Source organism: Petaurus breviceps, unplaced genomic scaffold, assembly GCF_028583685.1.
Source record: "Petaurus breviceps papuanus isolate PSGF00001 unplaced genomic scaffold, PetGlider_PUasm1.0 90849, whole genome shotgun sequence".
Classification (NCBI taxonomy): Eukaryota; Metazoa; Chordata; class Mammalia; order Diprotodontia; family Petauridae; genus Petaurus; species Petaurus breviceps.
Window position 1 is genome coordinate 10761549 of NW_027187361.1, and position 27281 is coordinate 10788829.

At 37.0% G+C, this 27281-nt stretch overlaps 1 long non-coding RNA gene across 3 annotated transcripts in view; it reads right to left on the reverse strand.

The window, feature by feature from the left end:
- Positions 1-366: 366 nt before the first annotated feature.
- LOC138149836 (uncharacterized) overlaps positions 367-27281 on the reverse strand; it is a 56462-nt gene continuing 29547 nt past the window's right edge. For 2 of the 3 annotated variants that reach the window (XR_011165425.1, XR_011165427.1), the window contains 3 exons: positions 11667-11801; positions 5652-5782; positions 367-1841 (listed from right to left, as the gene is read on the reverse strand). This is a non-coding gene — a long non-coding RNA (uncharacterized lncRNA). The remainder of the gene's footprint in view (positions 1842-5651; positions 5783-11666; positions 11802-27281) is intronic. The other variant, XR_011165428.1, reaches the window with a different exon arrangement.

The window sequence follows — 27281 nt, forward strand, 5'->3', positions numbered from 1 at the left end:
AACACAAATATATTTTCTGTGCCTCTTTCAGTCAATAAAATGATCACATAATGAAAGGGCAGTGCCAGCATCATCAAACATTAGAAGTATAAGGGACTTTAGAAATAGTCTAATATTTTTGTTTTAATACATAAAGAAACAGAAAGCAAGAAAGGTTAAGTGATTTGTCCATTGTCACAATGGCAAAGTAATGCTTAGAACCCAGTTGTAGTGCCAGTGCAATATTTATAGCCCCCACGATCATGATAAAGACCATGACTACAAATATTGCATGATGTTCATTAGAAAAATATATCAAACTCTCCATATAGAGGACAGAACTGAAACATTTATTTAGACATCAGAAAACTGAATCCCCAAACCAGTAAGCCGATTCCATCATAATAGTAAAGAAATTAACAAGCCATAATAACACTGAGATCCACAGCATTCTTTAGCCTTTTGACAAACCAATACAAGATCAATATTTTCTCACAAACCTCTCTATCTCCTTGCCTCAACCTCCTCTCTCTCCCACCATCTCTCTGGCTCTGACTACCAGTTTCCTGTGGGCTCAGCTTCCCCTCAGCAAATTCCCTCCATCACAAGCTCCATGTGATTACATTCAGTCTATTAGGGGGCAGAGTTTACTTTCAAAGAAGGGGAGGTCTTCAAACTCCCCCCTTAGGTTTATTAAGGGGCAGGGAAGATCTTCAAATTCCCATTCCCATTGCATCAGTCTTCTTTATTCCACTCTATTGCTCATATTATTATGGCATTATTACTTTGTAACATTTCTGGTTATATTGTTGAATATTCAGAATGCAAAAGTTAGGTACTCTGTGGAGGCTGAATGAGTACATGTGTGGCTTGGGAGCATGGGATTGGGTAGAATAGGTCCTGCTATCTCCCCTTCCACCTGGAAAAGTAAGACACATCTTTCTCTGAATTATTTAATATATTCTGAACAGAACAAGGAAAGGGAAAGTGTTGTCTGCTCCCATTAACCTTACTCAAAAAGAAATGGGAAGTAATGGATATTATGTGGCAATGATCCTCAGAGTCAGGCAACAAGCATTGTGCCAGATACTGTGCTGGTGACAAGAGGTAGAATATTAAGTTCCTCTCTATTTCAAGCATAGGAAAATGTTAAAAGACTTGAGATTGAATCTGGCCCTCTCATTTGGAGCCAAAGGATCTGGGCATGAGAGGACAAGCTGTCCTGAGGAATAATGGGCATGAATTTGGAGTACTGTTTCTATTTGCCAGTTATTTCACTTTGGTTCAACCTAAGATGGTCACATTGGTAAAGAATCACAACAGGACATGACATGATGGGTGGCTATGCTGGGAAAAAATTTCTCAGAACATTAAGCTATCCTCAGTTAAATCAAATATATAGGAAAATTAATGAATTTTAATATCCTTTAACTTAACTTTAAAAAGAAAAAAAACACTCCAAGCCCCAAAGGTCAACTAGCAATTGTTGCCAGCTGTATGTTGCCACATGGTATAAACTGAAAGCTGTCTCTGCACTTGCCAACCTTCTTTTAAAATCGCCTAACTCAATGACTGACTGAGTGAAAGCCATTTCTTGAAAACACTTTAGTTGACAACATAAAGCATTTACATGTACACAACTGAGAATGAACAGAATTTATTTAAGCAGCTTCCACACACAGTAACTACCAGAAACAGGCTGGTGAGGTAGAGTGAGCTAGTAATCTCTCGAATCTCTTCCAATTCTAACAGTCTGTGAGTAGGTGAGTGTGAGTTTTTCCTCTATTTTTTTTTTCATTCAATGGCTCCTTCCCAGAGCACTGGAAAGCCCCTGGCTCCCGTAGCTGGAATCTCAGCATTTCCTGGTAATAGAATAGTACAACATGAAGCATTGCAACATAATTCTTCAGGGAAAAAAATGTTGGGAAGCACCATAAACAATTCTGTGAACAATCAGAGGTTGCAAGGGTAAACCCTATTGTTTTAACTTGCCTTCTGTTACCATTCAAGAGTTTTACTTACATAACCTCCACAAACCTAGAATTCTATGGTAACTGGACTAGTATGATGTTTTGATTCTTCTATAGGCAGTGTGGAAATTCTTGTTCAAATGGGTGACTTGCAAATGATTTAGAAAATTATTTAAATGGTGTAAAATATAAGGCAGAAGATCATAGATTTAGAAATAAAAGGGATATTAGAAGCCATATAAAATCCCCTCATTTCAAAGATGTAAAAATTGAGGTCTTGAAAAGTGAAGCATTGGCTGGAACTCCTGGTGTCAAACCCAAAGCTCTTTCCATTACATTTCCCTGTCTGGTAACATCCTTGCTGGTGGCTATTGCACAAGCAAGAAGATGTACAGAATGGTGAGAGAGTTTTTCTCAGTGCTATAAGTTAGGTATAAGTGATGCAGGTTTATGTTTTATTTTTACTTCATCTTTGCAAGAGATAAACCACTTGCTTTACTATAAGTTGCATTGATTGTCTGCCACAGGTATTTGCATAATGCAATTGTTGACAATTCTGAGCTCACTAAAAGCTTGTGTTTGTACAGGCTTATTAATAGCTATAAATGGTAATAAATAAAAAGGAAACCATGTTAGATCATCTTTTTTGGCATCTTATTTTCTGTTGTTAGCAAGCTAGAAAATGATGCTAAAAACAAAAGGGAAGAAAATATGGTGTTGGGAAGTTGGAATGATTTTTGTTCTGCTTGAACATTCACCACTAGAGGACACCACACACTGTGTAACAAAGCATTTGTGCCCAAGGGGAAGTGTCAAAATAGAAATTATTTCAGCAATGTCATTTTCCATATATTTCTGAATTGTAATTATTGCAACTTAAAAAAAATACTGCTGATTTGCAAAAAAAAAAAGAGTGCCTCTATTTTTCCTTTGCAACTTTATAGAGGGTCGTCATATTTTATATGAATTTCTCAGAGAACAAATTTAACTTGTTTATTAATTTTAAAGAATCAAATCAGATCTCTGTCTCTTGAAAAGTGGTTTGTCATTCACGATTTTCCATTCAGTTGAATAAAAGTGGATTATCTGGCAATTGAGTTGTCCAGGGACTTTCCCCATGAAAGGGAATTATTTTAAATGTGGGTTTGAGCATCAAAGGAGCCCAAACACTCCATGCAATATTTTCCTTTAAATAAAGAAAAAGAAAAGAAAAAAAGAGCCAGAGCATTCAACATTCAACATTTTGGTTTCCCTTTTGCTCTTACTTTTAGCCTCTTTCTGAACTTCCACAGGCAAAAGTAGAATTTTCAGAGAAAGTAAATTTTTTCTGTTAAAGTTTTTCCTTGATAAAATTCTACATGAAATAAAGACCTCCATTAGAGAAAGTATGTTTTCCCAAGAATTAGGATGACCTAATAAGTCAAGCAATGTCAAGACTTAGCAAGAATTTTCAAGTTCAAACAATTATCAGGGGAAATTGAGATATTTCTACATGGCCTATCCCTTAGAATATGAGAGTGTTGAGAAAAAATGAATGTATCTGAAGTGTTCCTTGAAATTGCTGTGTGTGGGGTATACGGTGTTTTCAGGGTGGACTAGCACTTATGGTATGAGGGCTTGACAAGCCTTTTTTAGGGCTGTCCTTGCACCTTTGGTGTCCACCTTCATCCAGCTTTCACCTGTGGCTCCAGAAAGATTTAGCATGTGCAGTGGCCAAATCCTGGTAAAACCACCACAACAGATAGGTTAAAGCAGATTGAAGGTAATTGACAGGCCTCAAAACCAAGCATGTGAAGACTTCTGCTGGTGGAATGGGGGGTGGGAGGATGAGAACAGTTGTTCCAATGGCCATGAAGGTGGCTAAAACAGATGCTGTGCAGCATTTAGAGCAGACCTGAACAACTTGGCAGTAAGTAGGGGCCAAAATTAAAATAGGCTAAATTCCTTCAGGCTGCAGATAGATTTTTAGTGGCTCACTTTCCAAGTAAAGGTATCATTAGTGATTAAACTCTTTTGCAAATAAACCATATTTTTAAAAAGGTAAATTTCAATTAATATCAATTAATTACACTTATTACTTAAGATTTTTATTCAACATGAAATTTATTCTCTCAGACTAGAGACAGCTGATGATGATTTTGTTGCCATGGGTCATGTGACAAAGAGGAGAGAATGCATGGTTGTAATGGGAATGGGAATTTGAAGATCTTCCCTGCCCCCTAATTGGCCAAATGTAATCACATGGAGCCTGCAGGGGGAAGAGTTTACTGAAGGGTGGAACAGAGCCCACAGGAAGCTGGGAGTCAGAGGAGATAGAGCTGTTTGGAGGAGGGGGTGTGCCCAAGGAGACAGCTATGCTTGTGAGTGTTTACTTTCTGCTGTGACATCTAGGCTTGTGAGTATTTGTTTGTGGGAAGGCTACAGGATGATGTGGCTCCCTGCTGTGCTATGGTGTATTAACTTCTTTGTTGCTATGATGGATTTGGTTTCCTGGTCCTTTGTTGGGATTTGGCTTTCTGGTATCTGAATAAATGTTTTGCTTTTGGCTTCTATGTGGAACGTCTGTTATATTTTGCGATTCAGAACTGTGCCGGCATATTCATAGTCACCACTGGTGCTGTGAATATTGCATTGGTGCTACAGTTGTGGCAACTCACCTGCTTGACCAGCACAATAGTGATTAGTGGAAGGCAGATTAAGTGGAGTGCCAACAAAGCACATGTTACATCTTTCCTTTCCTTCACATCCTCACATTTTTAATGGGCTACCCAAAATACTTTGATATCCATGGGATGTATGCTGTGCAGGTCTAATTTAGAGCTTGGTTAGATGCCAAGTTTATGCCACTGGACTTCCATGACTCTCAAAGAGAGAGTGAGGCTAATGACTTTGTGCACCTCTGTCTCACTCAAATTGAATTCATGTGCAAGTCAAGACATCACCCCATGATGTCATTGATCCTCTTTGAAAATGGACAAAACGACAAAGAACAGCAATTCCAGTACCCATTAAGGTCCTCTTTGATGCCTCGTTTTGTTGTGAGAATGACCCCAAGTCTGCAAAGGATAGTGAATCACAAACTCTGACAGATCAAACCAATCCAGGTAGGAAACAAGAATGGTTCTAGTGATGGGTTTATTTCTTTTATAAAAGGATCAATTTAGCTAAATTTAAAAAGACTCATGACCAAGTTTGTCACAGGGTCAGGATTTTTTTAGGTGCAACCCTTGAGGATTATCTCTCAAATTATTAAGATCTAAACCATTTTCATGGGAAGAAGGAGTGACCGCAATGATAAAACCACAGACCCTTACAAATGAATTAAGAAAAAAGTGCTTGGTGTAGAGTTAGATTTAATTTAATTTTCATTTAACCCTGTGTGTGTGTGTGTGTGTGTGTGTGTGTGATGTGTGTGTGATTTGGGGGCAGTTACATGGTGTATTGGGCCTGGAATTAGGAAGACTCATGTCCCTGAGTTGAAATTTGGTTTCAGACATTTATTAGGTGAGTTTGGTCAAGTCACTTAAGCCTGTTTCCCTCAGTTTCCTTGTCTGTAAAATGAGGAGGAAAAGGAAATGGCAAACCACTCCAGTATCTTTGTCAAGAAAATCCCACTTGGGTTTTTGAACAGTTGAAAGTGATTGAAAAATCAATTGAACAAGAAATATGTCATAGATTATATACTGAGAACAACTCTCTTACCATTCCATACCTCAGCTTCCTTGTGAACCATGAGCCACTCACTCAGACAATGGAATGCAGGGGAAAGAGCTTTGGGTTTGACACTGAAGGTCTAGCAGGTGCTTAACGTCATTAGGCCTCAGCTTTCACATCTGTGAAATGAGAATATTGGACTAAATGGCTTTTAACATCCCTGTTATTTCTCAGTCTGTGAGAAGAAATACATTGGTATAGCTTCTAGCATAAAACATCTTATTTTATTTCTTGCATCCATATAGTCAATTATTTAAGCTCTGATTAGTCAATCATTGAAAATATAGTAAGTACCAATTATACAAAGCATGATGTTAAGCACCACAGTTACAAAGACAGAAGTGAACTCTACTTGTTGCCTTTGGGAGCTTACATTCTATAAGCAGAAATTATATGCCCATATATATTTATATATAAGATCTATACAAAATAGATGCAAACTATTTGAGGAGTGGGGTCCTAAAGCACTAGCAACTGGGATGGTCACTGTTAATCATCAACTGTGATAAGTTATACCTCAATGTATAATTTTTCTTGGTTTTGAATTTTTATTTTGGTTGTCTAGGCTTGGGGTTAAAAAAGTGAGGATTGTTAGACATTATTACTATTAAGAAAAAGGATGTATATGTGTGTGTGCGTGTGCCTTTGTGTGGTGTGTTACTGACTACTATCGATTCAAATTCTGGACTTTTGAGCCCCTAACAAAAACTTCAGAGAAGGCTCTGATCCCCTTTCTTAGCTGTAAAGTAAACAACCCCCCAGATTGTACTTGGGCATTTGCACTTACTTGGGTATGTATATATAGCTGGGGTTTCTGTCACCTTAGAGGTCGCACATAATTTCCTATAAAGTTTAAGTTTTAATTTGCTTAGTGCAGTCAGTAGTCACACAAACCCAATTTCCCAAGAACTCTTTAAACTGTTGAACTCTTTTTTGTTGGAGATCAATTACTTAGCTTCTCCTTAAGGATATCAAGCAAGTGCTGGGAAACAGAGACAGTTGACTGTCAACTACATATATTTTCTTCCATCTTAGGGAACTATTCCCTAAGTTGCTTCTGTATTACAGAGTTTCATTTTGTAACTGACTGAAAGCAAAATTGACCTTACCAGATTTTTTTTTTGGCTTGGACTTATTAGAATTTAACTATCTATCCTTGAACTAATATTTTATTTTGAGTTACTCAAGAGTAATGGAGAAAGCAGAAAACTTGGGGTGGCTGGGTGGCACATCGAATACAGCACCGGCCCTGGAGTCAGGAGGACCTGAGTTCAAATCTAACCTCAGGCAGCTGTGTGACCTTTGGCAAGTCACTTAACCCCAATTGCCCTGCCTTCCCAGCTCCAAAAAGCAATAAAGAAGGTAGAAAACTCATAGGTGAAAGAGTCAGATCTAAGTGACCAAAGAGCTATATAGTACCACACGCATAGTGGGTACACAACAATAAACTATTTAGACGTTTGTTGGATAAATAACTGGCCACGGAGATCCTTTGCAATTGAACATGGGCAACTAGGTGGCACATTTGGAATCAGGAAGTCCTGAGTTCAAATCCTGACTCAGATTCCTGTTATATGAAGTTAGGCAAGCCATTTATCCTTTCTTAGCCTTAGTTTCCTCCTTTGTAAAATAAAGATAATAATTGTCTCTACTTCACAGGATTGTCACAAAGATCAAATGAGTAACATATGTAAAGCACTTTGCTAATTTCAAAGCATATAAAATTTCTAGTTATTATCATTAGTTATTAGAATAAATTATAAGGGAAATTTAAAATTATTTTAATAAGTTTCAAGTTTGCTCAGATTGGTTATCTAAACTCTTGGACCTTACTAATGACTTGGGACCAAGACATTAAGAGCAGTCACAAAGTTGATATGTAACATGTCCTTATATTATGTGGACAACTACACTTCAATTTCCTCATCTACTAAGAGAAAAAGTCTTCAATCATCTTTCCATCTTTCCATTCTATTAGTCTAGGAATCTTCGAAGCTCATCCTTAGTGATTTCACAGCAGCCTTTGTAGAAAGAGCATAGCCAGCTAAGTGGGGAAGTAAGATTGAGTAGGAACTTGGAGTCAGTTTAAATTCAGCCTCAGACATTTACTGGCTGTTTGACCCAGGGCAAATCACTTAACTTTGGTTCACCTCAGTATCCTCATCTGTAAAATGGAGATAATAATAGTACCTAGTTCTCAGGATTGCTGTGAGGACAAAATGAAATAATAATTTTAAAGTTCTTAGCATAGTGCTTGGTACTTAGTAAATGCTATACAAATATTGGTTATAATTATTGTTATTACTACATGATATTGAATTAAATTAAAGACCTAGTAAGTTCTTAAGAAATAAGAAATTAATTGGTTCATACCCTAACTCTGCCACTTACTGTCACTGTGATCTTATACAAGTAATTTATCTTCTGGGTCTGTTTCCTCATGAAATGTTAGGGATTGAGCAGATAATCTCCACTATCCCTGACTTTCCCTTGATCTATGACCCTATGAGAACCATCAAGTGGTTCTCACTCAAACTTCACCTTGAGGATTTCCACTTAGGGGGATCTGAGGCTGCCTATTCCATTTTTGGATGGCTCTTATTGATAGGATATATTTCCTTTATAGTTTAAACTTGTCCCATCACAACTTCTAGCCATTGCTCCATTCTTCCCTTTGAAACCAAACCAAACAAACCCGATCACTCTTCATAAAATAAATACTTTCAAGTACTTGAAAACTGCTATCACCATTTCCCTAGACAAACATTCCCAGTTCCTTTAACTCATCCTTACATGGCAAGGATTTGAGACCCTTTGCCACCTTGATTGTTCTCCTTTGAATGTTTTTTAGATCTGCCACTAGGCTATTTCTTTGTCCTTTAATCTAAAACTCACCAAATTTCAGTTACCTGATTTATTGCAACAATATAAAGATCTCAAAAGGATAATTATGTAATACAAATGCTGTTCCACAGACCTCAGACACTTAACACAAAACTAGCCATGGGACTTTGGGCAAGTCACTTAACCCCAACCACCCTACCTTTCCACCTCCAAAAAGGAAACAAATAAACAGGAACAAAAACAAAATGCTGTTCCACAGAGAGCTCATTAATTACAAAAACTTGTGAGTTTTGTCTTTGTAAAATAAAATAACTAATTATAAAAAATGCCCCCTCACTGAAATTGGATTAGTATTCTTGTGTGTGTGTGTATGTGTGTGTGTGTGTTTGTGTGTGTTATCATCAGCATTACCAATTTAATTGTTCATCTCTCCACTGCAAACTGACTTTGTGGACTAGATGTTAGGTTAGGTGCGGGAGATTCTGATGCCAGAAATATTCAGTACACTTGCTTGACTGAAAGTCATTTCTATGGGGTATAAAGAATGGGACCAGTTCTTTTGGGTTCCTATCATTTACTGCAACTGAGTGGATAAGTGTACAGGCAAATTTGTCTGAACCATTTGATCAAGGTCTGCTAAGCAAAGTCTTAGATAGATTGTTCTCCCTTAAGAAATCCTTGATATTCCCAAGACTTCAAAATCAGGGATACTCTAACAGAGATGTCAAACAGGTGGGCCTGCAAAACTTCAGAGCACTACAGATACCAAACCAGATTAAGATATAATTGGAAATGTTAAACAAAATAAATAAAAATACAATTCAACATACATAATATTAATCGGTGATTTTGTATCAGTAAAGATTGTATCCTATTTGATGGTTTGACAGAACTGATACATAGGGCACCAGCACAAATATATAAGCTATTCCCCCAAGGGATGAATGGTCAAAGTATAATAATAAACAAAAAAAGAATGACAAGTTATGGGCAACCATATTAAAGGTTGTTCCATATTACTACTACTAATAAAACAAATGTGAATCAAAATAACTCTAAGATTTTTTTGTTGTACTCACAAAATTAGGAAAAAAAGTGAAAGATGGGGATAGTCAGTATTGGATTGGTTGAGGAAACTGTTGGTGGATTTGACAATTGATCTAATCATTGCAAAAAATAATTTGAAACTATTTTAATGAAGCAAATAAAATGCCCATAGTCTTTGGCCGAGAGATCACACTACTAGGCATATTCCTTCAGATAGAAAGAAAGGTCTCATAGACACCAAAATATTTATAGCAGCAATTTTTGAAATTGATTTTATATGTACTTTTTAAAACATTGACTACATTTCCAAATTTATCCCTTCCTCCAGGGAAGTGACACATAATCAAGGAATTAAAAAAAAAAAGGAAAAGAAAAGCTCAACAAAACCAACATATCAAAACAGCCTGGCATTAATTTCAATGTTTCAGACACATTTCTTTTTTTTTGTCTTTATTAATTTGTTTACTATTAGTTTACAAGATTCAGTTCCACATAAAAAACTCCCTTGAGTTTCAAATTTTCTCCTCCCCCCTCTCCTCCTCCTCTCTACCCCCCTCCCCCGAGCCCATGGTGGCATGTAATCAAGTATAGGATCTGCAAACACTTTCACATTAAACATTAGTCAGGTTGTAAGGAAGAATTATAACAGGTGGAATGAACAATGGGAAAGAGGAAACAAAACCAAACAAGAAAAAAGAGAGCAGGTAATTTGTTTCACTCTGCATTCAAACTTTGTAGTTCTTTCTCTGAATGTAGATGTCAGACACATTTCTTTAAAAATTCAGGGTAAGATGCTTCTTCATAATTTGTATTTAGAGCTAAAATTAGCCATTATAATTTCTTTTTTTTTTTTTTGCTTTTAGGAGGGCAATTGGGGTTAAGTGACTTGCCCAAGGTGACATAGCTAGTTTTTGTCTTAAGTGTCTGAGGCCGGATTTGAACTCAGGTCCTCCTGACTCCAGGGACAGTGCTCTATTCACTGAGCTACCTAGCCACCCTGGCCATTATAATTTCAATGCATTCTTTTAATTGTGTTATTCTTTCTTTTTCTTTTCTTTTACAATGTTGTAACTATCATGTAAATTGTTTTCTAGGCTCTTCACTTTTCAGGTCTTCCTATATTTCTCAGTCTTTAATTATATTTATAATTTATTATAGGATATATAGCAATAATTCCATTATATTCATCTACCACAATTTGTTTAGTCATTCCTCAGTAGAAGAGCATGTATTTATTTCCATTTCTTTGCTTCCACAGAAAATGCCAATGTCACTACTTTTTAATTTAGCTGAGAACTGGAAACAAAGTAGATACTCAAATATGGAGGAATATCCATTTAAAAAAATGACACATGAACGAAATGGAATATAACTGTTCTGTAAAATGACTACAACAACATAAATAAAAAACCCACAGAAAGAAAAATAAAAATAATTTTGAATACCAGGTAATTACAATATTCAAGTTTGGCTTCAAATAAGAGAGGAAAAAATGCATCTCCCTCCCTTCTAGGAAGTAGTGGTGGACTGTGAGTATGAAACATTGCATTTATAGTCAGATTAGGTTGATATGTTGGTTAGTTTTGCTAAATTATTTTTCCCTTTTCTCTTTCACTTTCATTGTTTCCAAGAATGGCTTTGTTGGTGAGTGGAAGGAGGAGAGATGTACTTGGAAGAATTAATATATAAAAGCAAAATATACTGAAACAAATTTAAATAACAGGGAATACTTTCTACTCTTGAAAAGCATGGTTAAGAAAGGTATCAACTTTAAGAGAAAAGTTTTGATTATTAATAAAAATTGAGAAGATTTCAAAGGAGCAATGGATTTAGAGTCTGAAGCAAAACTGTCTGCTACTTAATAACTATGTGATCTTGAGCAAATTATTTCACTTCTCTGGGCCTTAGGTGTTGTTTTTGTAATCTATAAACAATTTTCTCATTTATAAAGTTAAGGGATTAAACTGGATTATCCTTCTTCCAGCACTATAATCTATGATCTCATGAAACTACAAAAGGTTAGCATCTGACTTCATTCTTTAATTTTTTAAAACACAAAATACCATTAAACAAAGTTTGGTAAGTGTTCAAGGGCCTTCTCTAGGACAATACCTTTCTCCAAATGCCAAATTCTGTTTATCTCTGTGCTCTTTCTTCTGGGTTACTGGCCACAAACAGGAAACTCCCCATCCTTTTAGAAGATATGCATTTGGTAGATTTCTTACATTGTGTCCAGTTCTTCTTTGCCTTTAGACAGAACAGAACATATATAGACACATTTAAGAAGCTATGTACTGCCCTTGAGTTCAAGTATTAGGCCAAAAATAATTTTATTTCCAAAGCTATAGAATGAAAATGAAGTTCCTCATAAAAAATGGAAATAGAGATGATAGGAATCTGGAAAACATTTAGGATCTAGTCATGGGAATTTTCTAATGAAGAGGATAACCTGTCTTGTAACTATTCCACAATAAACAGCCTTTCGGGGGCAGTAACTGACCTTGAAAAAAAAAAAAAAAGAAAACCCTGCTGTTGTTTCAGGAGAGTGAATGAATTTCCTTAACACACACACACACACACGCACACACACACACCCTTACTGAGAAGAAAACTGTGAATTGACATTATAGACATAAATCTGAAATCACAATAAGAAAATGCCTCAACTATTGATACTCAAATGGTGACCAAAGGTTCCATCCCCTCACAGCAACTATGGATATACATACTAGAGTAATCAAAGACAGAAAGAAGGTTTTATATATAACAAAATATTTATAGCAACGCCCTGTATAATTGGAAAGAACTGTACACAAAACTGATACCTATAAATTTGAGATTGGCTTAAATGGGGCGATGAGTGGAATTGAATATTACTACAATACATGAAATGGCAAAAAGCATGGGAAGATATATGAACTGATGCAGAGTAAGTCAGTAACCAGAGAACCAATATACACAATGACCACAACACTGGTAACAGAAAGAACAAAAGAGAAAACGAAACTGAATTCCCATGATTAGAAGGACCGATCTTGACCCTAAAGAAGGAAAGGGATTAATTTGAAAACTAAGGTGATGTACAATTGAAAGATATCAGTACAAGTAAAATAAAACTACCAAGAAATACTGGACCCTTAGAACCTTCCTCTAACATTCTTCTCAGAGTCCTGAGCTTCATTTCTCTCTTATGTCTCTTGGTAAAAATGAGAACTACTTCCAAGTTTGCTTATGATCTAAACAGACACTAGCAAAAGAGTACATATACCTGGAAACTCCAGGATGACAGATACACATGAAGGAATATTGCTTAAATGACTCAAAGTCTCAAACAGAGGGGGAAAAGGATTGAATTAATTACCTTGTATTTGTTTTTGCTCAAAGTGTAAGTAATCGAGACAAAAATTTTAACCCATCAATATAAAGATAATTATTTCAAACTTTCACTTCATTGACCTAGGAAAGAAAATCCAAAGAAGGCACACAGGATAGTTAAGTTAAAACTGTCTAAATTTGAATTAGAAAATAAAAGCCAAGGCAAAGACAGTACAGTGGCATAAATACCAAGAAAGTGAAAACATCATCAGCATGAATCATATTGACTTTGAGTTGCTCGACGGTTTTCAGATTCAATCTCTGTGGAGATCTGAACTGGTTTTATCTTGTCATGACTGCACTGTCAGGTCTATCGCTCAAACTTCTCTGTCTTACATTAAATCTTAGGTTATTTGCTAACAGAGCATTTTCTACAAATGTATTATTTCTTCATTGAGGTAATGATCTCATGGTACAAAACAAAGTGTGGATTTTGCAATGATCTCATTTATGTCATTCATGTAGATAGGCAGTCTATGTAATTCAACTATAAATATACATTTTGGGCCCTGGTCATGGGAATATTGCTGAAATTAGTCAAATAATTGTTAACTCCATTTTGTATTGTATAGACTTAGTAATTTAGCACTTTAATACTTTGTTACTTCAATGATTGTGTAATCTCATCAATCATTCATTGCATTTCTTTCAGTGATGCAGATTGCAATCCATTCCCACTTCCTCATTCTGTGAAAGTCATCCTCCCATAAATACTTCATGAGGATTTTACCTACAGTACTAAGGAATTTCCTCTAAGATCTTTCCATATTGTATAGGTATAATTGGACTAAATGACCTATTGACTACCTATCCTTTGCTCTCTATATGGAATCTGCTTATCTCTTTTTCCAGTTTTACATGTCATTCATAGTAATTTTTTTCTATGCATTTCTTAATTGGTAATATACTATAGTGACAGTTGTGGATTTTGAAATAGGAGAGGGAATTTACTTACCATGATCTTGCTATACCAATAAATCATGTCAACTAGACCTGTGATCTCATCAATATAAGGAGCTCCCCAGGGAGTAAACTCTTGCTGCCAGCTTATATCATCAGCAAGTTCATTGTTCAGGGTCATTCAATGTATATGCACACACGTATACACACATACACATATGTGTCTCAGACGCTGGCATATATTTATATGTACATATGTATATATAATCTTCATGAACATTGAATAGACAGCTTACAGAACTAGCTCATCTGTATTACCTTTATATATGTTCATTCAACAGTATATTCTGTACAATAGAAATTCTTCATCTACCTTTTTGCCTTTGTGGGTAGCTAAGCTGAACTCTTTCGAGTGACTATGGATATTGCAGAACTTGTTGCAAAAAGCAAGATGGTATCCATAGAGAAGAGTACCTGGAGGTCTTCATCTTCTATGGAGAATCCTGTTCCATTTAGATTCTTTACCAGATGACCTACATGAGAGCAACATACACCTGGTTTAATGCCCTGCACGATGTGAATGATCAGAGGGACATCAATGATATTTCTGCTTTGTTACTGTCTTTGTTGTAAAACAATGGATCTTATATGACTTTTGCCTAAGCATCAGAGATAGCTTCTTTGAGGAGATCCTTGAATAAGGTTCTTGGCTCTATTGAATAATTTTTAAAAAAATAGTCAACAAGCACGATGTATAGTGGACTCCTGTATTCTTCGCACCTTTGAGTCAGTTGTGTGACTGTGAAAATGTGGTTTAGTGATCTTAGTGAAAATCTGACCTTTTCTCTCTGATATGGTCACCAATGGTGGCGTGTGTGTGTGTGTGTGTGTGTGTGTGTGTGTTTAGCTTCTAATAAAATTTTTCTAGAGCTAGGAAAATGGGCTTCTTTCTCAAGTGCACTTCCTTATTTCTGGAACTTTGGGAATCTATCCCTTAATGACCCCAAACTCTCATTCACAACACAGACTTTCTCTATATATACTTAACTTGATCCAGGTGTCTTTTTCATCTTGATTTTCTTTACTGCCATGTCTTATTTGTCATGGAACTGGGACAGTAAGCCTAAAATCCAAATGTAATGGCTCCATTGTCATTGTTGAAGAAAATAGTTTCTAAAAGTAATTTTTATGAATCCCCCCCCTTAGTTTCTTATCACCCTCCCAGTTTTATCTTTAAATATCTTTGAGACAATCTTAGGTAATTAGGTCACACACACATGCATATATACATGTGTACACACATGTGTATATAATGTATGTAAATATATATAATGTATATAAATATATATAAAATTATATATGTACCCATACAGATATATTTTTGTTTGTCCTTCCAATATTTTTGCTCTGTTTTAATAGGCAATATTATTCTTTGTCTTCTTCCATTCTCTGATTTAATATTTAAAATGGTTTTATATTTAAACTTTGTGCTGCCCTTGATTGGCCTAGATCAGGGGTAAGTAACCTGAAGCCTCAAGGTCTAGGTCCTCAAGTGTGGCCCTTTGACTGAATCTAAACTTCACAGAACAAATCCCCTTAATAAAAAGATTTGTTCTGCAAAACTTGGACTCAGTCAAAAGACCAAACCCAAGGACCTAGAAGTTCACATGTGGCCTTGAGGCCTCAGGTTCCCCACTTCTGGTCTAGATTTTCACTTGGCAGCAACACAAAGGTTTTGCTGCCAAGTCTTCCCCATCCTCAAAAAAATCAAAGCAAAAAACCCAAACCTTTACTATACCCTATCATCCCACAAGCAATCATATGTATCTCCTCTCTTTATCAGTCAACTCTCTTAGTGGTGGTGGTGGGGGAACTGCTTATATATATTGCCTTTATTTTCTCTTTTCTCCTTCTAAGCCCTCTGCCTTCTGGCTTCTGACTTCATTGCACCATGAAAACTTCTCTTTCCTAAGTTGCTCCTGATATCTTTTTTTTTTTCTTTTTAAGCAATCGGGGTTAGGTAACTTGCTCAAGGTTACACGGCCAGTTATTTCTGGGTGTGGTGCTGAGTGTCTGAGCCCGGATTCGATCTCCAGGTCATCCCCACACTGGAGCCGGTGATCTTACTCACTGTGCTACCTGGCCGCCCCTCCTGATATCTTAATGGAGAAATTGGACAGACTTTTCCCAGGACACATCCATGCAGACCTTTCAGCAGCTTTTGACACTACTGAGCACCTTCTCCTCTTTGCATTTAATGACACTCCTCTCTTCTAATTCTCCTCCTTCCCTATCTTCTTCACCCCCACTTACAAGTTTTACTTGCATCAAGTAAGCATCATCAAAACAAACAAACAAACAAACAAACTTATACAATGTGCATATCCAAAATTGTATGTCTCATTCAGCACCTCTAGAACATCAATTCTCTGCCAAGAAGGGGGTAGCATGCGTCATCATTAGACCTCTGCAATCATGGTTAGTGAATGGTTTTAGTCAGAGATCTTAAGTCTTTCAAAAATATTTTTTTTTCCTTTGCATTGTTAGAGTTATTGCATATTCCCTGGTTTTCACATTACTTGTTTCACCATGTAATCATTGCAGATTCTTTACCAATTTTTTCAAAAAAGTGGGGTGCAACTCTTATGGGAAGCTTCATGCCAGTATTACTTTAAAAATCATTTATTATTAAAATGTATCAATAGAGACAAACTACACAGTTTAGCTAGCATGGGAAGATGCAAGTCACCACATCCTATGACTTCCTCATGGCAACTTCCCCTGCCCACTTGGTCACCTTGTGCCTACAGCTCTTCTTTGTGTTGAATAACAATACCATTAGTACTGCAGAACTCTAAACAAACTACATAAGTGACCTTTTGGAAATATATTAACAATGCATGTGTGCTGAGAATTCTAGGCTTCCTGCTTGAAATACTCAAGAGATAAATGCATATTCATATGCCGTCAGTGAATACATTGCTGCTCTGTTTACCTTTTAAGCAGTGTGACAAAATGATGTGATGAAAGGTTATAAACCAATTTTTGGACTAAAAAAAGGGTGCAAATGGCAACTGTTATGTGGTGGAATACGGTATTCTGTATAAATTCATATAAATCTTCCACAGTTTTTCTGAATTCATTCTTTTTTACATTTCTTATAGCACAGTAATTTTTAAAATATTCACATACCATAATTTGTGCAGCCATTCCTAGCGGATGGATGCCTCCTTAGTTTCTTGTCCTTTTCAATAACAAAAAGTCTTACTGTGAACACTTTCATACACATGGCTCCCTTTCCTTTTTCTTTTGTATCCCTGGTGCTTCGGCTTAGTGGTGGTATCTCTTGTATTAAAGGAAATGTAGTTTAGTGACTTTTGCAATTCTAAATTGCTTCACAAAATAATTGGAATAAGACTTCAGGGTCACAAAACCAACAAGATGGAGAACTAAATCTTTCTCTGATCCTCAAAACATCAATATGTGCCAAAGATAAAGTAACTTCAGCTGTCTCCATGGTCTAAGACACCAGGAACCCAAAAGAAGATTAAAAACTCCATGAGCTAATGTCTAACTTGAGCTCACTCATTCCCCTTTCCCCATAACCCACTTCTCTCCCACAACAAGGCTGCAGTAGCCACCTGACCCATGGTATTACAATAAAATGTAACCCCATGTCCTGGTCCTGATCCAAGTTCTAAACTGCAGAAATTTGCTAAGGTCTCGATAGCTAACACCACAGGAGCATTCTGTGTTTCAAAAGATCTCTGCAGGATAACAGAGGAACAAAGAGAAAGAGGCAGGACACATGTAAAGGCTTGAAATAAAGTTCAACTCCACAAACCAACCACCACCTCCTCTTCCTCCCAGAGCCTCAGAGATCCAAACTCCAAAGGACAGAAATCAGTCTGGGCTACAATTACACCAGTGTTGAAGCACTTTGTCTACAGGGCCAGAGAACTGAAGAACAGGAAAAATGGGACAGATTTCCATATATGGGTCTGCCTAGTAATCCATTAAACCTGAGGGAAAGAGGGAAAAAGGCCGTCATTCAGCTGGGTCAGTTTTGACCTCCCAAAAGTCACTTGGGGGCAGACACCTAAGTAGGTTGGTGAGCCATGAATTGCCAAGCATGTGTAAATACTGTCAGTGTAGACAGAGTCAGAAAGGGAGAAACAGAAGAGAAAGGAAAAGACATAAAAATTACCAAAAATATTACAAGGAGGAAAACTCAAAGACCTTAAGCATAAGCACAAAGTGATTGGAATAATTCACAGCTCCACCAGCAGTGCATTAGTTCTGCTTCCTTATTTTTCATAAGAAACTCTAGAGTTTTGTTGGGAATCACAGTCAAGCTTCTTGGCCCAGAATTTGAAAAAAAAAAATCCACTTTCTTGTCTTTGTTTTTCAAAATTGGGACATTTTATCATCTCCATTTACTCCTCTTGTCCTAATTTTTTCAAAGTTTGTTGGCAGTGGATTAGCAATTACATCTGCTGGTGCTTTCGGTAACCTGTGATGTAGTTTATTCAAGTCTCCTAAAGTGGCCTTGCAAAAGGCAGGTAGATTATACCTACCACCACCTACATACCACCTACTTACTTATCCTTGGCTGCAGCTGCTTATTCAAAGTTAACAGACAAAAAAGTAGAAAAAATAAGGGTGACTAGCCTGTCTTCTCTCCCTCATTCATTTTCCATACTGAGCAGTGGTTCAAGCCTTTCTTTTATTTACCACTTTCCTCTAACTTTAGCCAAAAGCTCTTTTTGTTTTATTTGTGTTCCTTTCTCAGAAGTATGCCAGTACCAGGACCTACTTGGAGGTCTTACTTTTATTCATCATCTCTCTTTGTTTCAGCTAGTTGAAATCCGAGTGTGCCCTGACAAGGATGCTTGAAGAGAATAGCTTGCTACAGCTCTTTCCATCCTTCTAGAACTTAAAAAACATTATAATGCACCTATTTATTGTGCTGAAATAAGATTTGCTACTTTAAAATTTTAAGACTATTATTCTGGTAAAGTGATGTGAAGAATTAAAGGAATCTTCCATGATAGTCCTTTCTATTTTTTCTTCTTTTACCAATTTGAAAAATAGCAGTGTGATGATTTTATTAGAAACATTGGGCCCCAAGACAGAAATTTTAGAAATGAAATTCTTCTCCTTAGTTGATTATAAAATAAATATATTTCTAGATCCAAATGTGTTGTTAGGGAGTACTTGTAAAATATTTGCTCCAACAGAGAGACAAAGGAGATATGTAGCAGGGGCTATATCCCTAGCTCTGTCTCTTATTTTCCTTCCTTTTTTTCATTTTCTCAATGAAAACAAGAGTTTGAGGTGCATCTCTAGTCAAATAACTTCTATTTTTGTAATGCAATAGGAATGGCACATATTTCAGCTTTGCCCAAATTTTGATTGACTAGAACAGATTCTTCCCCTGAATATGTGTCTACCTAGATGCTACTGATGACCTCTGAAATCCATGCTGGAATATAAAAATAATACCAACAGCTCAAATTCATATAATTTTTATGATTTATGTTATCTCCCTCACAGTAATATTGTAAAGTAGGCTGTGTGAGAATTATTAGATTGTTCAGATGTGTAAGCTGAGACTGAGAGGTAAACTGATTTGTCTATGATCACATAGCACCAAAATAAAGTCTGATAACCTTCATAATGAACTTTCAGTAAATAAATTATCTTTGGCAAGTCAGTGTGTAAGAACTAAACTAAAATATTATGTTTTATGGAACTATTGATGCCTAAATGTTCTATGTCCATATTAAACTTTGCAAGTGGGACACATTAATTTACCTGCTCCACAGAAATTCTCAAAACACACACCTTGGGAAGGTCTCTCCTTTTCATGGCTTCCCTATAATTTAAGGGAGAGTTTTGGTAATGATTTACCCCTATTATTCTTTTCCTAAGAAAAGACTTGTCAGGCACAGTTCTAATGGACAATCATCATAGAAGTCTTTCATAGATTAATCCCACTTTCTCCTACCTTTCTTGCTTTTTGTGGCACCCCAACCTCACCTTCTTCCATAACACTTTCATGCCCACATTCTTTCTCTTCCCTCCTATCACCAGAGACAGGTATAGGGACAACATCTGTAATTCCACTGGGATGGAGAACTCCTAGATGAAGAAACCTCTACTACCAAACTTCTCCATAGCTTCTAGTCTTTGAGAGGACCCTGGACAATTAAGAGATTTCACCCAAGGTCACCCAGCTGTTATGTATCAAGGCAGGATTTGTATACAGGTCTTCCTGACTCTGAGGTCAGCTCTCCATCCACAGTATCACAATGTCTTTCATCAAAACATGACACCATCATTATATTTATTATCAAGAAATATTTTTTATATTATCAGCAAGTATTTTGTATATTATAAGAATGATACCGTGTTTCCCCGATAATAAGCCCTCCCCCGAAAATAAGCCCTATTGAGATTGCTACTGTAGTGAAGGTGATCCCCTGCGCTACACGCTACATGCTACATTACGGTACCCTCTGTATGCACCGTTTCTCCCCCCCCCCCCCGTGAAACGCACGCCGCGCTCCGAGCTGCATCCAATCAGAGCTGCAGCAGTGAGCGCGTCATCCTCTTCTTCCCCAGTCATTTGCTTGCTGGCGCCATTGAGAGCAGTGCCATGGAGGAGAGCTGAGGCAGGACAACATAAGCCCTCCCCTGAAAATAAGCCCTCTGGTGTTTTTCTTTAAAAAAAAATAAGACAGTGTCTTATTATCGGGGAAACACGGTATTATATAATTTTGTATATTATATCAAGAAATATTTTGTATATTATCAAGAAATATTTTGATGGCAATCATCAATTTCATAGATTTAATGGTGGAAGGGACCATGATGTGGACTTAGAGAAGTAAATTGACCTAACCAAGGTAACATAGGAAATAGAAGGACTAGAATTTGACTCAACATCCTCTTCCTGTAAAAACAATGCTCTCAACTCCCATTACTTAACATTGGATTTCAGGTGTTGTTTTGGGGAGGGGCAGAAGTATAAGGATGTGTGATTTCCAACTCTCCTTTCCAATTGCAAGACTGAGCATATTTGTATCAATTCATTCCCCTCCCAGCTGTGCTTTTGACTCTACAGACTTTGCTACCATGTTTCAGCTGGCTTCTCACCCTGGAATATCCCTCATCCATTTTGACTTTCTTCTCTCATTGGTGAATTACTTCTGGGATTTCCATTTTGGTGACAGGCCCAGGCTAGTCATGGTTCATTGTTCACCTGGATGTTCTTCTGACCCTCTGGACTTTGCCCCCATTCCCCCATGCAGGTACCTTCTCCAGACTGCTCCCCTGCTGCCTGCAATAACCAACACCCTCTGTTTTTCAGGCCAGGGAGTTCTTTAACTTTTCCCTTGTATTTCCATAATCAGTATTTAACATTGTAACACCCCTCCACCCCCACACAGTTAAGTGCTTAATAAATGCTTGTTTCTTGTCTGCCTGCCTACATGGGTAAGGTAGATGTTTCCAAAGCTGAGTTTTCATTTTCTAATCCTGTATCCATTAACCAGACTCCCCAGTGGACTCACATACTTAGTGTGAATTTAAGTCAATGTATTACCTCCTTTGAATATATATACACACACACATTGCAAACATTATTTCACTAATTGTAAAATTAACACTTTTGATGTTAAAGGGGTTTCAGGCATCAAGCCCAGTTTGGGAAGGTGTAAGAAGGGAAGAGGTAATGTAAGACTGTGCCAATGTCACAAAGCCATCTGTGTACTCATTGATAACATTAACTCTGAGAGTGGGCTGCTGGGGGAGATATGATGTTGTGGAATAAGGACCAGATCAACAAGTAAATCTGAGATTTAGGTCACTTTATCCCTTCTCAGATGAAGGACTAAAGCAGAACTTATGTGGAAATACCAATTTTACCCACCACCTCTCTTCATTTGACCTAGCTAAGCATAAGGAGCAGACTTGGAAATGCATGGTGATGCTTTTTCCATTCTGCCTTCACTCAATAGATACTACAATGGTCCTTTTTGTCTTGGAATAATGTTCACTGCTTTTTATATCTTAGTCTGTTGCTCGTCTGGCAAAGGGTTGTGAAGAATGATGGTAACTGTTCAGGTCATTCAGGCTCTCTGGAAACTCTTGGTTATTAAGGAGAGAAGACTGTAAGTTTTGTTTCTTCATTTTTTGTTTTTGTTTTGCTTTGCATAATAAAAATGAACTTTTTTCTTCAGTTTCTGCTGACAATCACAACTTTCCATTTCATTGTATTTATGCTGACATGGCCTGCAATTTTTAAAACTGAAAGTAGTCTTATTTTAAATGACATTTTATGAGCCTATAATACTCTGGCGTGTCTACATTTCTAATGAGCCAATGTACACATAAGTTGGAAGGTAAAGACATTTGGCAGAACCTAGTTCTTCCCCCCCGACCTGAGATTTGCTTACATTGGCTGAAAAATGTATATGTTACCATGTTACTACACAAAGCTTTCATCAGTAAAAGAACCATTTATCTCTTTAATATTCAAATAGATACTTATTGAGCTTGAATAAACGGAGTTAACTTGTCCATTCTTGTTAGATATGAGAAAGGGAGAAACATCCAGACTCCATTCTGAAATGTTTCATTGTTAAAACAAGAAAACAGTAATTTTTGAAAATAGAATATACTTAGATGAGAAAAATGGCTTGTAGTCATCATCAGTCTTGATTCTAATATTTTTCACCAAGGAATTTAATCGGCATCAGCACTGGTATCAATAAAAGCATGTCAGTAATAAGTATTTCCATCTGAAGTTTGATAAGAAATAATGATACCTTTGCCTTTAGATAATGTACATTGCAAGACAGATTCAGTTATGCAAAAATGTTTTGGAAAAAAGTTCACATGTTTGGAGTAAAGGAGTAAAAACATTAAGCAACTTCATGTATTGTGTTCTTGTTTAGTCCTTTATTTCCAATGTTATTTTCTTATTTGTACAAATAAAAGTTTCTGCCTTGATGGGAGCCCTTAGTAAATTATTAAAAACTTAATTTAATTTATTTTTTGGTTACATTTTAAACTCTAAGTTGCCTCTTCCCTCTCTCCCCACACTGCACTAGAAAAGACCATCATTTAATGCAGATATATATGCATATATGTAAAAATGTGCATATGTATCTATAGTATGCATACCTGTATTTATAAGTTCTTTCATAGTCCTTAGTAAATTAAAACTCGTTTAGACATCCAATCTGGAAGTCAGGTCAACAAATACACTCACCCGTCAATAGGTCTCTTTAAAACAGAAGTCTTAGGAATAGAAGGCAAAAGAAATACACAAATATTTACTTTTTGGATTATTTTCACCACATGTAGATAATAGCCACAAAACACTTCAGAAATACACAGAAGAAAGGAAAACAATAACTCAATTTTTAAGGCATTGTAAGATTTACCAAAATTTCCCCCCAAAACAGTGAAGTCGATAATCACTCTTATTATCTCCATCTGATATAATATCCTGTCCAGATTGCTTCCTTTCCCTCCTCTCCACCCCCGAATATAGTGAGGAAAAAAACAGTAGGACTTAAATAGCTAGAATGGCTGCTATATCCATTAACAGAGACTCATCATGACCCCAAAGGAACTCTACCAATCTCTGCGCACATCCTCATGTAACTTACTCATGATCCAAACTATTACTAGAATTTTTTTGCACCTGGAGCAAATATTACAGAATACATCTGGTTCAAATGCTATGATAGTTACCTGTAGTTGTGTGTGGGCAGGTCAAAACTCTCTAGTGAGGGGAGTCAGAGACCCCAGCACTCTGGTTGTCCTGGGCAGAGACCCTAAGACACAATGAGACTGCTACTGGGGAGTTTATCCTTGAGGAAAGGAAGTCCATTATTTGATAGCTTCATATTTTAACTTATTTTTCTTGATAACCATGAGGGGAGGAAGGGATAGAGAGTTGACCTCAGGATTAGGTAGCAGGTTCTTCCTCTGATGCACACTCGCTGTGTGACTGAGCAAATCACTTGATTTCGTAGTGTCCTAGGCAACTCTCTTGCGACTATAAATTGCCAAGCAAGTGCCAATCTATACTCATAGGGGAATTTCCCTAAATGGGACCTTGCTATGCTGATAAAGTTACAAGACTGATTAAAAAATCTTGATATTAGATTATAATGCTAGTTATTTATTCATATTTAGGTTTTAAGATGTCTGATTATTTGGAGCTGGGATGGAATGATAACCACTAAAGCAAATAGAGAAATACTTTTGGGGAGGGGGAATAAAAGAGAACTTGAAACCACATAGCCCCAAATATCAAAGTATTGTGTTAAAAAAAGGATTGTGTAACCCCTGAATGTGGGTCCTCATTTCTCAACAGTTTTTGGGTGGACATCCATACAAAACCAAAGTCCCTGAGTTCCCACTGATAATTTCACTTATTCTGCTAGAGGACACAGTTGGATATAAAGACCATTTACTCAAACAGCACAGCAAATAAAGTGGCAAGAGAACATTCACACCACGCATTCACACTTTCCTTTACATTACCACACCACTAATAAGTGTCAGGTACACTACAGAATATGCATGATTGGGGCGGCTAGGTGGTGCAGTGAATAGAACACTGTCCCTGGAGTCAAGAGGACTTGAGTTCAAATCCTCAGATACTTGACACACTTACTAGCTGTGTGACCTTGGGCATGTCACAATCCCAATTGCCTTGCCTTCCCCTCTCCAAAAAAAAAGAATGTGCATGATCAGATGATATACATGGAGGAAACACATGCAGCCTATATGAACACAGGGAGCATATATGGTCAGGTACTCAGATATGTAGGGAGATCTTATAAAGGGGGATGTACTCACGGCACAAATGTGGTCTCTCATATTTCAGGGACACTGATGATGTTATATGCTTTCCTCTGCTGTTATGCATTGGGCAGGTCACTCTGCTGGGTTTCATGATTGCCACTGGGCATTGCTTTTTATCTCTGTAGGGTCACCTGTTGAGACCCAGGGTTATCTTGGGTCTCTCAGGGAGCAGTAACTAGATAGTCCTAATAAAGATAGGATAGCACCTCTGTGGCCATCCACCAAGTGGAAAGGTAATTTTCTTCCATTCTCCCGGCCTACCTTCTCTATCTCTCAGTAGCAAATTCCAAGTAACAAACTGGCGGTATATTTACTAACCAAAATCCTCAGCATCTCCCTAAAATCTCCTCCTAATTAAAAATTAAATGGGAATACATTTGCACATCTGTGAACAGAAATCACGAGCAGCAAAAACTGACATATACTATAGTCCCAGGAAATCATCCCAACTACATAGTATAGTACACGTTCATCTATGTAAGCTATAGCATTCGCATTAGTATTACATTCATCTAGCATCAGTACATATGAAAAACATAATGCATAGGACATAAGCAACAGGGAAAGGAAAGGGAATCAGCATTTTATGTGTCCCCTATGATGTGTCAGGCACCATGCTGAATACCTTACAATTATCATCTCCTGTGATTTTTGTAGGCAGGTGCTGTTATTATCCCCATTTTACAATCGAGGTATCTGAGACAAATTCACTTGCCCAGGATCACACTGCTGGGAACTATCTGGTGCTGGATTTGAATTCAGGTCTTCCTGACTCTAGGATCAGCACTCTATCTACTGTGCCACTTAGGGACAGCTAGGTGGCACAGTGAATAGAGCACTGGCCCTGGAATCAGGAGGATCTGAGTTCAAATCTGGCCTCAGATACTTGACACACTTACTAGCAGTGTGACCTTGGGCAAGTCACTTAACCCCAATTGCCTTGCCTTCCCACTATGCCACCTAAGAACACTAATCTCAATGCAATATAAAATACATAGCATCATTTAACTAAATTACATGGATTAATCAAATGCATAGATCTCATGCAGAGGTACACTATGTCCACAGGTAGTGATAGTAACATGCTTAATATGCCATTCTAGCACACATAGCAAGGAGAACTACCACAAGAAAAGTCCATTGCGTAGCATGCTTTAGGTCATATGCAACACATGACAACATATTTCTATTACACTATCTCATGTGATCTAGAAATGGGCATTTTCTGGCTTGATGAGGAATCTCTTTTCTTGTCTTTCTAGGAGCCTAGTAAATAAGCTTAATGAGTGGTCAGAGAGTGCCATTATCTTTACTGCCATTTTATGAGTTTTTGATGGCCCAGGCTGACTATTAGCATGTATAGAACAATTGGCCTATTTTGCTAACCTTGACCTTGTGCAAGCAAGCTTCTTTTGAGAAGGAATTGTTCCAATTTTTGTACTTCTAGTCCAGGACCTAGCATAGTGTCTGGCACATAGTAGAATAAATAATATTTTAAGTGGAATATTAAAAAATATATTCATGTTAATTTATGTATACATACATACATATGTACACATGTATCTAAAATAAAAAATATATATTTTTAGTTATTTAGTTTTATGAACATACTGTTTAAAACTTGGCCCTCTAGGTTTTCTATGTGGAAAATGTTCCTGTTGGAGTCATAACTAGGAATTTTTTCACCTGAACTAAAAAACAGATTGGGGGTGAGTGGGTGGGCAAAAGAAGTGATGACAAAGCGGGCAGTTTGACTGGGGGTGCAGGTTTTTCACAAACTAGATTTTATTGATACATTTTGTTTTTATATTGCCTAGATTTCTTCCTGTATCCCCCTTCTCTCTTCCCATATAGCCATCCTTTTTAACAGGGGTTCTCAACTTTTGTGTTTATATATCGACTGCTTCAGTCATCTGAGGAATACTATGAATATTTTCTCAAAATAATGTTTAAAATAATTGAGGGATATACTAAGTTTCATTTAGAGGTTGATCAAAACTGAAGATGCCATTGTTTTCCCATCTCAGTTCTATATTCCTTTGGACAGAGCACCTGCATGTTAAGTATGATTCCCCATACGAATAGAGGAGAGGAGGGCAGTAGGGAGAGTCTAGTATAAGACCTAATACAGTTGCCTCTTCATATCAGGACTTCTCCGTCGAGATTTCAATATCTTTCTGGTTGGCTAAAGAAATTAAATGGGAATTTTGGGGGAGTTTTGTGGAAGCCACGAACATGTGAAGGCTAGCAGACAATGTAAAGTCTGTGACCACATACCTAACCCAAATTTTAAATTAAGGTATTGTAAAGACCCCTTTAAAAAAAAAAGAAAAGGGGCAGCCAGGTGGCTCAGTGAATAAGAGCACTGGCCCCGGAGTCGGGATGACCTGGGATCGAATCCAGGCTCAGACACTTAGCACCCACCCAGAAATACCTGGCTGTGTAACCTTGAGCAAGTTACTTAACCCCAATTGCTTTAAAAAAAAAAATATATATATATATATATATATATATATACATATATATATATATATAAAGAAAAAAAACCAGACTTCTTTGGTT